The sequence below is a fragment of the Armigeres subalbatus genome, chromosome 1, assembly GCF_024139115.2.
Source record: "Armigeres subalbatus isolate Guangzhou_Male chromosome 1, GZ_Asu_2, whole genome shotgun sequence".
Classification (NCBI taxonomy): domain Eukaryota; kingdom Metazoa; phylum Arthropoda; class Insecta; order Diptera; family Culicidae; genus Armigeres; species Armigeres subalbatus.
The window spans coordinates 224,844,701-224,861,085 of record NC_085139.1 but is presented as its reverse complement, the minus strand read 5'-3'; the positions used below and the strand labels follow the sequence as shown (position 1 = coordinate 224,861,085).

Sequence of the window (16,385 nt, the reverse complement as noted above, 5' to 3'; positions counted from 1 at the left end):
CGATCGTTACCGTGAAGCCCGGTGTGGTCATGCAGATAAGACCTTCTTCCCTTACTGGGAAGACCATGGTTGAATCGTTAGTACTATTTTGGCTGCCAATTGGGAATGTAAGGTCTCCAGGAGATACAACTCGAATGATTCGTTTCATTCCGACATCTTCCTTCTCTTCTGGTTCTCCGGCGGCACGAGTACGACGGATGCGGCGATCATCTCGCTTGCGGTTGGCAAATACGTGAGCATCGAGTGATTGTGGTGGCGGTGGTGGAGGTCCGTACTGCTGGTGCTCCGGTCCTCCGGACAAGTGATGCACATCCAAAATTCCAGGATCGGTACACTGCTCAGGGCACTGATAACGGCAGATCTGGATGGTACACTGGAAGTGAACCTCCATTGAATCGGGGAATTTGAATGCCTGGAAGTGAGCGTATGATAACACCGAAGCGCTCGCTCCAAAGTTTTTGATCTTCGTAAACCGAGACATCAACTTCGGTCGTGTCACACATCCACGCTGATCCACCAACTGAATCGGTGCGCGTTTGCCATCGTGAGCCATACAATTCCTAACCAGCATGTCGAATTTACTGTCATCATCCTTGATCGCCAACACCATCGTCATCGTTTGGCCGATCTTCACCAGTCCAGACACCTCCGAAGCCCATGGCCCCTTTCCGACCTGAATCTGCATCCAGCAGCCCACATTGTCTCCGGCAAAATCGGCTCGAATCACATCCAACATGTCCACTGGGAACGGCCGGAACGTCACGCTCTTCTCATACTGATCGTGCCACGTGCAACGCAGTTTTCTGGCCTGATCCCAAACTTCCTGCACCTGAGGGTCATACTGCAGCACAATTATATTCTCGAAGTAAGATCCTGCGCCCGATTCCGTTCCAGAGTACCCATTGTACAGTGTATTGTCGGTGTTTCCAGCCGTTCCGCACTCGTGAATTCCAATGTCGAAGGTGGCCGAGCTTTTACCTAAGCCAGCGGGCAGATGAACGCAATTGATGTTACTGTAGTGGCCCTTGGAGAAGATGATACCGAAGAATGGTTTGTCAAACTGGACAAATACCTTCATGCCTTGCTTTTCACATTTCACGTCCAGAGAAACGATCTTGGGCATGTCCTGCAGAGGCGAAGACCATAGGTCATTCCCAGCGAGGGGAGCGCCGTACAGTTTATCCCCGGCAAGCTCGTTGCTCGATTGCAGCTTCGGGGGCGGCAGGGGTGGAGGTGGTCCGTGATAGGCGTGGGCCGATGGCAGTTGGGACTGCGGTAGCGGTGGCGGTGGACCATACAGCTGACCATGGCCGTGTGGGATACCTATACGGGATGGAAAGGAAAATAATGTTAGAGCGATGATGGAGGAAGCATCTGATATGAACATTCAAATAATGGTGTGTATTTGTATACAGGGTCCGCCAATTGAGCCGCTACAAAAGTAAGTAAAAATAATATAGTACAAAATACGTATTGATAATTAGTTGAACAAAATGTCGTCTAACCGTGGACACGACGTTATGTTGATATAAGGCTTAATAAGTGAAGAAAACACAACTAAGGAGTTTTCAGGGGTCATTTTGAGCTAAGAGCGGCCAGTGAGTTCGCCGGACATGAACCCTATGAATTCAACTGTCTGGAGTATGTTGGAGACCGCGGAATCTCTGACATATAATGTATTTTGTGCAAGTTCTGAAGCGACATCTGGTAGCCTTTGGTAAAATAAAAAGTGATATGTTTTCTTGTAAAATTGAATGAAATTGAAATGAATTATTTTTGTTTGATATAATATTTGTCTGTTAATTCTAATGTAGCACTTCATTAGCCGGACCCTGTACAGTGATCACCCAATTGTCACAGCAAGTGTCGGCAACGCAACTTTGCTTGAAAGAGCTTTCTCGTGAAGACATCGCTCTGGATTCTTTGGCCAGTAACCTCACTGAGCTCTGATATGCCCTAGTACTCGGAACTATTTGATAAGGATGGCAAGAAACTGGACGACTCTGCGAGGAAACTCAACCCGGCGGCGAAATCGAAAAATTGAAATCGCTTTTCGGGTCAGCCGTGTCTATTTTTCATCGGCAATATCAATGCTTGCAAACTGTAAAAGATGATACGGAGGACATCGTAGCGTATTCGTGTGAAATGAATCGTGCATGTGTTTGACTTTAAATTGGCTGCCTGAGGAGCAGTTCAAATCCCTTATTTTTGTTTGCGGTCTCAAGTCGTCGAAGGATTCCAATGTCCGGATGCGGCTAATAACGAAGCTCAATAAATCATCGAATATCACATTAGCGAAGATCGTGGAGGACTGCAAAAGCCTAATGAATTTGAGGACCGACAACGTATTGGTGGAAAAACAGTCTCCGTCAAGTGTACATGCGGTAAAGCAAAACAAACTTTCCAAGTCGAAGTTTTAATCATCCGTTACTGCGACCAGTAGCAGTGCAAATCAGCCGCGTTCTCCATGCTAGTCGTGTGGAGGAATGCACTTCTCCAAAAATTGTCACCTTCAAGAACACGCATGTCGCGAGTGTTGGAAGAAAGGACACAAGGAAGGGTATGATACAGGGGATGGACAAAATAATTCACGGCGTGTGTATGGGAGACCTTTATGACAAAAAAATGAGCATCGCCAAAACTTTCACTACGTGAAAATATAGCTCATAAGCTTTCATTTCGTGACTATTTGAAAAAAATCTACCGAGGGGTCTCGAACAACTTTTTTTTTTCTTCCTGAAACGGATCTTTGTAGTTGGAAGATCAACGATTATTATTTATCGCGTCCCATTTAAAATGAGATTCCTGGATTTTTTTATTCCAATAATCGTATATAAACTCAGGGGTACCGAAATTACCAAGTTATAGTCTAAATTAATAGTTTGTTGGAGCTCAAGCGTCAAAGTGCATGATAAAGCCGAACTCGATATATTTATGTTATCCCCTGCAAACAGCTAAGAAAGGCTTGGATGGAGATTATGCTCTGCATCGTCATCTTATGCACATATACACCCAATTCTTTCCCAAATATATACCAAAATTGAAACTTTGGTGGTAAATTTGATGGTAAAAAAATGGTAACTTGGCTTAGAAACCTCGCAGTTAATAACTGTGGAAATGCTGATTGAACACTCAACTGTGAGGCGGCAATGTCTTAGTGGGGAATGTAATGCCAAAACGAAGAAGGGGAAGTAATGTAGATGCACATAATTCACTTTTTACACTTTTTTTCTGTCGTATTTTTGATTGTGTAACTTCAATTTATCACTAAAAACTATCCAACATGCTCATAGAAATCCTTAATACCTCATTCATTAAATAGAAATCAGATTTCAATTGATATACGGTAAACAGATGAGCGCAAAAATGAGTCATGCTAAGTGCACAATAAATATCTAGCTTTAAGTTTAAAATAAAATCTCTTCTGATTTCAACAAAAAGTGACATAGGTATAAAAAAAACTTAAAAATATGTATTGTATTTTGTTCTAGAGATCATATCGCTGCGATGCATAGTTGATGAGAACGAGTGATTCATCCACACAAGCAAATTCATTTTACTACAAATGTTGTGGCAAACATGCAACTTTCTATGATATTGCACTGCGTGAGCTTGGAGAAATACTCATTCGAAACGATTATTTTCACTCGAAATTCATTACCAATTTAAAAATTAGTACATTTTTGATTGTGTTATCGCATTATTGCTATTTTGCTTTTGACAATCACTTTCAATAACGTTCAATTATTTGGTCAAGCCGAATACCACCAACATAAAACGCAAACACAAAACCTGGACGATCTGAACCAGGGTAGTTTTAGAAGATTTTGGAGAAGAGTTTGAATTTTAGACACAAAATCGTGCTGAAGGGATGACTCTAATAAAATCTAAATTGCCTAAGAGTTCAGAAAAGTTAACCAGTAAACGAAAATCAATCTCCTGCCCTATGCATCAAATGCATCTTCTTCTAAAAAGACACTTATTTTCATGACTCTTGGTACAACCACCAGATTTTGAAGTAATCGATGAGCTTTACTTTTACTCATCTATCTAGTGGCAAAAACCTAGCTCAACAATGATCAGAAGCGTAATTTAGAAAAGCTTTACTAATTATTAAGCCCCGTTAATATTTATAAAAACTCCATAGAATAAAATGTATTCCTTACTTTCAAAACCAAAAATATCTTTATAAAACCATCCCACATAGAAATGCCGAGGAAATGTCCAACCTAAACATTTCCTAGACCGAACAGGGAATTCAACACTGCCACCTGCAGCATGGTCTTGGCATGCTTATCTCGGTAGGTTAAAATAGTTTTATATTATCTTGGAAATGTTATAAAAAATCATTAGGTTTTCAGAAATCGTTATGTCTTGAATGTCGGAATCTTGTCGTTTTTTGAGCTCAAACAATCAATTTGAAATTTCTCAATTATCTGGAATAATTTCTACGAATTTCGCTAATTTTCATTTAAAACCAAAAAGTATAAAATTGAAACTAAACAAACACTGTTAAAAATATTAGTGGGTTCAACCCTTGCGAAGCAGTATGTTTGCTAATAAATGTTGAACTTAATAATTTTGGCTCCGTCATGCTTTTCCATATTTGAGCCTTTTAAATTAGGTTCAAAATAAAAGAACATGAAGAATATTCATTCCTTGCATTTAATTCATGAAAAATAGTTAAAAAATAAATGACGAGTCAACTCGTGAGGGACTCGTGACTGGCAGCTGGTATTAGATTAGAATGCAGGTTCCATTTGGAAAGGAAAAAAAAGTTGTTCGGGACCCCCCGGTAGATTTTTTTAAAATACCCAGGAAATGAAAGATAAGAAGCTATATTTTCACGTAGTTGAAATTTTAGCCATGCTCATTTTTGACCCTTCCTTCGGAAGTGTCTATAATTTCACTTTGTATGCGTTACGCAGGTGTGTTACATATTAATCTATCAAGAAATCTCGTGAATTATTAAATAAAATGTATGGTATTTGAAATAAATTCACTTTGATATTGAAAATATAATTGAAATAAATAATATGATATGGAATTATGCCTATTTTTCTGATTTGTTTCAAAGAAACAAATGATTTTAATTGAGGAACATATAGAAGCATGTACAAAAAAATCTTCTCAGAAAAGCAAAACGTTAAAATTGAAAGGGATTTCAAAAATTTCTTCAGTGGAAGCTAGATAGCAAATGTGAGCATGTTTTGAGACACTAATAGATCACTTGTATGCATGTATGTGTGCGTATGTGTGCAAATTTTGAAATTTACTGCCATAAAAATCTCGCTCATTTTTAAGGTATTGAACAAGTTTAGTTTTACCAAATTAGGCATCCATAAGGCGAAATATATGTTATTATTGAACGCTATTGAGTTTCACTCAGATCAATGACTGATTTAGTTAGTTCTGGATTAATTAATATCGAGGTCTCTGGAAATAACGAGTACAATATATGTAACCAGCGTTACGATAGTTACTAACCATGTCACAATAGTTATTCAATCCGACGAGCGCCTTATAGATACAGGGTGTCGACTACCTGGAAAAACCTGGAAAGTCAGGGAAAGTCAGGGAATTTCATTTTGGACCTGGAATGTCAGGGAAAGTCAGGGAATTTTGATTGAGGTCAGGGAAAAAATCACAAAACCCAATATTGAAAATTTATTGTGATTTTTTAAAATTCGAGCAATATACTAAACTAAGGATACTTATGACAATGAAACTCTGACAATGAAATTCAAATCCATTGAAAAAGGACTCACTGTTGAGACCTGATCCAAATAGTTTTTTTAAAGTCCCCTTTAATATTTTAGATTATTTAGTTTCAGTGGTTTTGTGTCGGAGTCGTTTTGATTTTTTTGCAGTTTTTCCTTATTAGTAGCATTTGAGTCATGTTCCCATCAAATAAAAAAAGTACGGAAAGTTAGAAACTTAGAATAATGAATAATAGCATATGGTCCGTGGACCGCCGTGTGCCGTAGTTTAATCTTGCAGGTATCTCATGACCGTTGGACGGGTGCCATTTTCGGATGATGCTTCTGATCCTATTGATGAGTTGCTTCGTTTCTTTGGCCTTCCATTCATCTTTGTATACAATGGAGCTCAGTAGACCCAAAGTCCTTTAAAACTTTTTGAAATATTTTCACGTTTAAAATTGTCCACCGTGTACTTTTTCCTACGATCTTTGTTGGCTTGAAATAATTCTACAATGCGCGGCGCAGTACTTCCTATTTGATGGCATGTTTTAAACAACTGAACATGTTGGAAGAAAAGTGTGTGGGCGATAATCTTCTGAATATTTTAAGGATTCATTCACATAAGGAAATATTTCTCTGAAAGCATTATTGTTACTATAGAAAAGTATTGAAGTATTGCAATTCCCGTTTTTTAGTGGCCACCCGTTAGTAACCAACTATAATGAAAAACTTAATATATCACATTACCTTTTGATGAAAATGTAACGGCCAAATGTTTGAAAATTATCTAGTGAAAGCAGTCGAAACTGAATCAAATGGCTGAAATAAGCCATAGTTCAGAACCGTTCATGAAACAATCATCATAAAAATGTTTAACCTACAACCAACAACTAGATATTTGGAACTGGAAGCTTGTTAAAGGAAAACCCCGAATAGTATCTTTGTTGAACTGTAACGGCACTCTACAGCATCGGCATAATCCTTAAACAAGATTCTGTAGGTATTGTTTTAAAAACATTTCGGGAACATTGTCATTGGTCGATCCTTAAGTCCTTAGGAGGTCAAATGAATCGTCATGTAGAGATAAAGATAGTGTATAAAGCATCATATGGTATACCTCATGTACGTAGGTGGCGATGGTCTTAATTAACTACATTAAACGTTACTCGATACTCCATAATAATTATTATGCTCGGACGCAAGAGGAGGATGATGTTGTTGTCAATAGTAATGTTTCAGTTTTACATTCGCTGCTTTTGATGTTTATAAAACAATTTTATCAGGAAGTATTCTGGTTGATCTTTGAGAATTTTGTCCAGAAATTACTTCAGAATTTTGACTGAAAAATAAAAAAAAACCTTCAAAGATTCACACATGTAGAGATATTTATACGTTTCTAGGAATTAAAAAAAATACATAGGGGGAATGACGGCTTTGGCAGGTTTTGTTCTATTATTGTCAGGGCGGTTTTTTATGACTGATTATGCTCAAATTTGGCCTAAACATTCTTTGCATATCAAAGAATATTGTGGCCAAATTTCATAAAATTTGGTCGTCTTTTCCCCTACCTGGAATTTTTCGAGGAATGGTCTGGAAAGTCAGGGAATTTTATTCTCAGATTTGAGTCGACACCCTGAGATAGGCAGCTTGAAGTACAGTACGTTATCATTCGTTAAGTTGTCACTTAACCCATGACATCCGCCTTTGGGTAGGCAATTATTTTGTCACTTTCACGGTAAATCGCCGTGGGAAGCTGAGTAGTTTTATCTCGTTTTAAATACTGGAGTCTGGAAAAATATTCCTATAACTAAGGAAGGGTCAAAATCTCACTGTAGATGGATTAATCTGGGTTTTTTGTGATAATATTGTTCTACTGAACACGCCGTGAATTAGGATAGGCAAATTTTGGGTAAAATTAGGTGTGTTGTAACTACCTTAGTTATCATCCGATTTTGACAATTCAGGTATACCTGAACTAGAAAATAAATGCAGTTTGACGGTATGTCCATGGAACCGACTATGGCCACCGGATTCCGGAGATATTCCGGGTTTTTTGGAGGAAGGTTCAAAACCATAAATTTGAGGTGGATATTAGGAGAAGTTGTGGTTAAAAATTGAATAATATTAGTAACCACAAATGAAGTAGGGCTCTTGCTGATTGGAACTATATATTGAGATTTGGAATCGGACCAGAATCCAGTGAGATATGGCCATTTCTTTATAATCGGTTCCGATCGATACTTATCAAAGGGGTCAGGCCACAACTTCATTTGAATCTCGCTTTTTGATAGATGGTCCACTATGATTTTATTCTAGAAGGCCTCTAATGTGTCAAGAATGAAAAACCAATTGAATAAACGGATCCTGGAGTCGCTGGAATGTCCCCGGGGAACCTGTGAATGGGGACATTTAAGTTTTAGCACCAAAATCAGTCATTCGACGGCTCTTTTTTCATGGTTTTCGATCAGGAAGCGAAGTATGAATATAAAATGGTCCATTGACGGCTCTGACCGCTTCCAGGATCTACGGATTGGTCCCGGGGAACCTGTGGAAGGGGACATTTTAGCTTTACCATAAAACCAGTAGTTCGACGGCTCTTTTTTCATGGTTTTCGATCAGAAAGCGAAGTATGAATATAAAATGGTCAATTTACGGTTCTGACCGCTTCCAGGACCTACGGATTAGCCCTGGGGGAACCTGTGGAAGGGGACATTTTAGTTTTACCACCAAAACCAGTCGTTCGACGGCTCTTTTTTCATGGTTTTCGATCAGGAAGCGAAGTATGAATATAAAATGGTCAATTGACGGCTCTGACCGCTTCCAGGACCTACGGATTGGCCCGGGGGAACCTGTGGAAGGGGACATTTAAGTTTTACAACCAAAACCAGTCATGCGAAGGCTCTTTTTTCATGGTTTCCGATCAGGAAGCGAAGTATGAATATAAAATGGTCCATTGACGGCTCTGACCGCTTCCAGGTTCTACGGATTGGCCCCGGGGAACCTTTTTTTTTTTATTGTCTTTATTAATGAGGTTTTCGGCCCTTGACCGGTTCACCTCATCCCGGGGAACCTGTGGAAGGGGACATTTTAGTTTTACCACCAAAACCAGTCGTTTGACGGCTCTTTTTTCATGGGTTTCGATCAGGAAGCGAAGTATGAATATATAATGGTCCATTGACGGCTCTGACCGCTTCCAGAATCTACAGATTGGCCCCGAGGAACCTGTGGAAGGGGACATTTTAGTTTTATCACCAAAACCAGTCAATCGACGGCTTTTTTTCATGGTTTTCAAAGTATGAATATAAAATGGTCCATTGTCGGCTCTGACCTCTTCCAGTACCTACGGATTGGCCCCGGGGAACCTGTAGAAGGGGACATTTTAGTTTTAGCATCAAACCCAGTCATTCGAAGGCTCTTTTTTCATGGATTTCAATCAGAAAGCGAAATATGAATTAAAAATGACCATTGACGGCTCTGACCGCTTCCAAGACCTACTAATTGCCCCCGAGGAACCTGTGAATGAGGACATTTTAGTTTTAGCACTAAAACCAGTCATTCGATTTTCGATCAGGAAGCGAAGTATGAATATAAAATGGTCCATTGACGGCTCTGACCGCTTCCAGGATCTACGGATTGGCCCGGGGGAACCTGTGGAAGGGGACATTTAAGTTTTAGCACCAAAACCAGTCATGGGAAGGCTCTTTTTTCATGGTTTCCGATCAGGAAGCGAATTATGAATATAAAGTGGCATTGACGGCTCTAACCGCTTCCAGGATCTACGGATTGGCCCCGGGGAACCTGTGGAAGGGGACATTTCAGTTTTACAACCAAAACCAGTCGTTCGACGGTTATTTTTTCATGGTTTTCGATCAAGAAGCGAAGTATCAATATAAAATGGTCCATTGACGGTTCTGACCGCTTTTAGGATCTACGGATTGGCCCCGGGGAACCTGTGGAAGGGGACGTATTAGTTTTAGCACTAAAACCAGCCATTCGACAGCTCTTCATTCATGGTTATCGATCAGGAAGCGAAGTACGAAATAAAATGTATCATTGACGGCTCTAACTGCTTCCAGGACCCTAGGATTGCCCCCGGGGAACCTGTGGAAGGGAACAATCCGTAGGTCCTAGAAGCGGTCAGAACCGTAAATTGACCATTTTATATTCATAGTTCACAGGTTCCCCGGGGACATCCCAGCGACTCCAGGATCCGTTTATTCTATTGGTTTTTCATTCTTGACACATTAGAGGCCTTCTAGAATAAAATCATAGTGGACCATCTATCAAAAAGCGAGATTCAAATGAAGTTGTGGCCTGACCCCTTTGATAAGTATCGATCGGAACCGATTATAAAGAAATGGCCATATCTCACTTGATTCTGGTCCGATACCAAATCTCAATACATGATTCCGATCAGCAAGATCCCTACTTCATTTGTGGTTACTAATATTATTCAATTTTTAACCACAACTTCTCCTAATATCCACCTCAAACATATGGTTTTAGACCTACTTCCAAAAAACCCGGAATATCTCCGGAATCCGGTGGCCATAGTCAGTTCCATGGACATACCGTCAAACTGCATTAATTTTCTAGTTCGGGCATGCCTAAATTGTCAAAATCGGATGAAAACTAAGATAGTTACAGCACATCTAATTTTACCCAAAATTTGCCTATCCTAATTATTTTGGCCATCCCCTGAATACTAAATAAAATTATCTCTTAAATCTGCTTAAGTTAATCTTAAGTTTTTCAAGAAAAATACCCCAGACAAGGAAACATCCTGAGTTTGGTCGTAGTAGCCATCGCGATCGGTTATGTTTTGTGTTTGGTGACGTTTTTCATTTCCAGCTATTTTTGGCTGATTGTTTGATTAATTTGATTAAGTGAAAGTGGACAAATTATACACATTTCAATAGATAGGACACACAAAGGAAGATCACGCATCTGTGCCGTAGTTTAACTATTCTCGCGGTAGTGCATCTTGTCCGGTCGTAGTATGTGATCAGTTCCCAGCTGGTTGGTGGTGCCGAAGTTGCAGTTGCAGCCACTCAATACCCGTTTCTCCTATACACACTATAGGTTCCATAGACGAGTGCAGGCACGGTTGGGTTATTTCGATTAAGTGTGTTTTTCCACTTTTTTACAGTGTACCACGCGAATTTGACGTCACACGCTGCGTTGCTTGGGTTGCAATAGTGACGTCATGCTCGTTTGGCTACACTAACTGACAGTTCGTTTGGCTACACTCGCCTTCGCCTCAGCTCGTCTATGAAACCTATAGTGTCTATAGTTTCTCTGTACTTGCTGGACGTTCATCAATTTGGTGAGATCAATCCAATATTCTACTTTTATTGTTACATGCAGTGGACTGTTAGATTTTCATGCGGTTCTGTGTTGGAGGCTGCCGGGGTCTGTGTGGGAGTTGGGCATGTGAGGAATTTGCGAGACTGTGCAATGATACAATATTTATACAAGAGTCTAGAAACTTTGCATGTGCCTGGTTTTCATATGGATTTTGGTGGGTTCTTGATCGGAGTTGTAAGGGGGAGGTCTGAAGGACGTTGGTTGGGTGTATTTATTAGTGCTGTCCAATGAGCGGATCGAGGTGGCTCGGGGTTGTTCTTGTCCTGCTCGTTCTTTTTTTGTCAACAAATGGACATGGGAGGGATGGGAGTAGCTTCGGGCTGCTTCGAGCTGCTCATTGGACAGCATTATTGTAACTTAATTTGGATGCCGCTCATCCATTTTCTTTAATATTATGTTAAGCAACAAACATCTCGTTATAAATCTGCCTCTTAACGTTGTCAATATCTGTTCCACTACTTTTCAACTATGTTTGTATTATAGGGTTACCGCTCCTGGAATTCATACCATGCACCCAGATCAATACCATTCGAAAACAAAAAATTAGTGCGCAGATTGTTTTATTTTTCATTTTTATAATTTTTTTTAGCAGTGAGCACGCCGGATAACAACGAAGCACGACACAAATTGAGTCTAACTTGCCTGTTTTGCGAGTGTTATTGATGTGGGAACAGATACCCTATATTAATTTAATTCCTTGTAAATTCTTGTCATCATATCACTTTTTTTTTATTCTTTTCTATGTTTTATGAGTGAATACATCATCTAAATGTAGGATCGAAGTGTACCGCGTTTCAGTGATGATATGTTTTGTTTTTCTCGCTTCGAATTTTAGCAAAAACCGATTTCTTTTTCATTTCTCATTATAATTTTGGCTTAGACCACCTTGATCCGGGAAGGAATTTAAAATAATAAATTTTTAGATGATCTGTGTCTAATGTTTTATTCAGTTTGTGCAGTTTGTTTATAAATGACAATCGAGAAACTGATTAAAGTGAGTGCGCGTCCTATCGTGTTATGTTGACCACGCAGAACGATCGCGCGATCTTCGAAATATATTGTTTTTATTTAGTTAATTATTTAGCGAATAAAAATCAGGTCGCCTCGTAACGTGTTTAGTTGATCACGCAGAACGATCGCGCGATCATCAAAATATTTGGTTCTGCTTTGTGCGGTCGGTAGTTCAATTAATTAGTGCTCGTTCGCTTGTGTTCTTGTTAAACGTTGATCAAACTACACGCTACACCCCGCATTCCGTTTACCAAAACGAACCCTGCTACACTACCTACCCCATATATCCAACATCCCTGTGATTTCTCGTGGAAGTGCAGATGACTCGTCGGCTTCCATCAAAGCGAGTATCACGTCAACATCTTCCTACCCATTCCTTAATTGACCTGCATTCGGACACGGCCGGCGCTGGTATTGCTTAATTTTTGATCACCAGTTCTTACACATTGAAGATAATGTTAGTCCCAAACATTATCTATTGGTTCTCTGTGTAATTACAGCTGACCTGGCAATAACGGAGGAGCAACCGTGGGCGGTCAATCATATGCTCATGCTCATGCTCAAAAATACCCCAGACAAGGAAACACCTCAGCAAATTCTTCATTTATATTTTCTTCGCGTTTGTGGCCAAAGTGAGACACAAGGACGGAATCGGTACAGACACCTTATGAAGAAACAAGTGTACAAATCGATTTTTATCTGGACTCTGGAGTGATTCTATCTACAGATCTGTGTATTAATTAAAGAGTAGTACTGAATTCAGCTTAAGCGAAGCGGGTACCCAGTGAAATTGTGTTTATAATATTCATAATATTCATAACATTTATAATTATATTACTTCATTCGTTATATCAATTCATTATATTATTATGCTATGATCTTAATCATACTTATCATACTATCCAGGCCACTAAATAGCGGGAATGGAAAGAATGGCTCGAGAAGAAAGCTGCAAGGAAGTACAGGTCAATCTGATACATGTTATATAAGTTGACCTTAGTCTTCAAACTTAAATTAATGAATAATAGCAAATGGTTCGTGGTCCGCTTGTATCATATGACCGGCGGCCATTTCCAGATGCTGCTTCTGATTCCATTGATGAGTTGCTTGGTGTCTTTCGCCTTCCTATCATTTTTGTATACAATGGAGCTCAGTAGATCAAAAATCTTTTAACAATTTTCGTCACATTTTCACGCTTAAAATTTGTCCACAGTGTACTATTCCCACTATCGTTGTTCGCTTGAAAGAATTATACAATGCACACCACAATACTTCCTGTTTCGAAGGCATATTGTAATTAAGGCTCAAGACTCCATCACAATGTTTTGAAAATTAATGACTGTATCACTTGTTTGTAATAGTGATGCAATTGGTACGGAAAAATGCAGCAGCGATAAATAAAATGTTGTTTACAACTCAAGTGAGTGTGTATGTGTTCGATCCGAACGTTCGAACGTTAGTATGCGTTCGATGAACAAACGAATATCGATTTAGGAAAAAGGTAGTTTTCAGCGTTTTTCCAGCAATTCCTCAGTAATTGCTAGTTTTGATAAGTGAAAAATTAATATGGAAATGCCATGAATATATTATGATAGAGGGTACGTCCGTAAATAGCCCCAAAATATTGAATTTAGTTCAAAACTTTATTAGTATTAGTGCGGATTTGAATAAAATCATTGTCATTATCGGATTGATTACGGTTTATAGAGCCTTAACTGAACATGTTGGAGTAATAATTTGTTGTAAGGATTCATTCATAAAAAGTTAATATTTCTCTGAAAGCATTAATTTTCCCGTTTTTAGTGGCCACCCGTTATAGCACCATATATTTCATTATAACCTTCGTATGAATCATATTTTTATTTACCTCTAGATGGGTAAACCATTTTTATGTTTCTGAATATAGTTCATTCTTTCCCAGACAAGTCATTGGGTAGATATATTCCAGTTCCAGATAATAGGGATGCTACTCCTACATTCACAATGCGATTGTTAATCGAAATTTATATATTATTAATGATTAATCAAATAATGTATATATTCTATAAAATTATTATAGCAATGCACGCGTGAGGATATTCCCTTATAACTCGATTTTTAATTTTCAGCATTTAAATGGATATGAATAGCAGTTTTTATTATAATCTATCTCACATATATACAAATATATATTTATATTGCTTATTATTTTACATATTACATTGCTTCATATAAATAACTGTCATATAATTACATAATTGGGTTGGGAGGGAGCATCAGGGCATCATTGAAGTTGCAACTGGAAGACAATGGAATCGGAGTGCGTACCGGAGTCGAGGGGAAACTGGTACTGTAACATCCATGTAGATGGGTACACTTCCCCACAGTTGTAATGGATTTGACGCGCCCTTCTTCAATAAAGCTATCCGTCGGAAAGCTCAAAAAGTATTGCGAATGTAGTTATTAGTCTGTTGGATTACACTGTTGGAAGGAGATTCTCTCTATCCCGCGGGTTTCGCGTAAGTGTCTCTGCTTACGGATCCGCCAACCCCATTTATGACCCTTTATACAGCAATGCATTGAATGCAGAATGATAAATAAATTCGACTTTACTGTTGAGTGGAACCGTATGCAGAGCAAGACTCATGCCAGGATGGTGGATAATGACATACATACATACATACATAGAATGCGTTATTTTAACTACAGAATTTCTGAGCAGCAAGACAATGATTTTTTATTTAAACCAAATTCAAACATGAATAAATAGAACACTGCTGGAGGTAGCAGTGATTTTGTTTTATTTTGCTTTAGATTCCAACTAGAATAGCGTTCTAAAATTTGAAAAAAAAAATGACTGATTAAGTTATCTTAAAACCCCAGGCCATCTGCGAGTGGTGGTGCCTGCCTGTCGTATGTCAGGTATTGCAGAAATGCCGTGAATACAACGTGCCCACACATCATCAATTTATCGACTTCAAAGCCGCATATTTTAAAATCGATCGAAGATCAGCCATGGCAGGTAATGCACGAAAACGGATTTCCGGATAAACTGATACGGTTGATCAAGGCGACGATGGATCGGGTGATGTTCGAGTTTCAGGGGCATTCTCGAGTCCCTTCGAAACCCTCAGAGGGTTACGGCAAGGTGATGGTCTTTCGTGTCCCGTATTCAACATTGCTTTGTAGGGAGTAAAACGAAAGGCATTGATTGACTCGAGTTGTACGATTTTCACGAAGTCCGTCCAGTTATTTGGTTTCGCCGACGACATTGATATCATGGCACGTAACTTTGAGAGGATAGAGGAAGCCTAAATGAGACTGAAAAGAGAAGCTAAACGGATTGGACTAGTCATCAACACGTCGAAGACGAAGTACATGATAGGAAGAGGCTCAAGAAAGGCCAATGTAAGCCACCCATCACGAGTTTCTATCGGTGGTGACGAAATCGAAGTGGTTGAAGAATTCGTGTACTTAAATTGGGCTTACCGGTGCCTCCGATAACGATACCAGCAGAGAAGTTCGGAGACGCAACATGGCAGGAAATCGTACGTAGGGGGAAAGACGGCTTTGGCAGGTTTTGTTCTATTATTGGCAGGGGGGTTTTTGTCGACCAAATTTTATGAAGTTTGGCCACAATATTCTTTGATATGTAAAGAATGTTTAGGCCAAATTTGAGCCTAGTCAGTCATAAAAAAAACCCCGCTGCCAATAATAGAACAAAACCTGCCAAAGCCGTCATTCCCCCTACTTTAGACTCCGCAAAACGCTCCGATCGAATAGAATTTGCCGCCGTACCAAACTGACAATCTACAAAACGCTTATTAGACCGGTAGTTCTATACGGACACGAGACCTGGAAGATGCTCGTACAGGACCAACGCGCACTGGGAGCTTTCGAAGGGAAAGTGCTGCGTACCATCTATGGTGGGGTGCAGATGGCGGACGGTACGTAGAGAATGAACCACGAGTTGCATCAGCTGTTGGGAGAACCATCCATCGTTCACACCGCGAAAATCGAAAGACTGCGGTAGGCAATCGACAATGACCCGACGGGAACAAGAAGGCGAGGTGCACAGCGGGCAAGGTGGACGATTTGCGGGCCCTCCGCAGAATGCGTGGTTGGCGAAGTGCAGCCATGGACCAAGCTGAATGGAGAAGTCTTTTATGTATTGCACAGGCCACTCCGGTCTAAGTCTGGTAATAAATAAATAATTTTGTATAACTTGGAAGCTAAAATAGAATTGAAAGTAATGGAAAGCATTATCTTCAAGCTCAAGAAATATATGCAATTCTTAGCTACAAGTTAACTACAGAGGAAAAATCT

General features: G+C 39.6%; 1 protein-coding gene across 1 annotated transcript in view; it reads right to left on the bottom strand.

Moving 5' to 3' along the window:
• The window catches only part of LOC134205828 (uncharacterized), a 181,565-nt gene that overhangs the window by 39,605 nt on the left and 125,575 nt on the right, over positions 1-16,385 (bottom strand). The gene's annotated exons all lie outside the window — the stretch shown is intronic.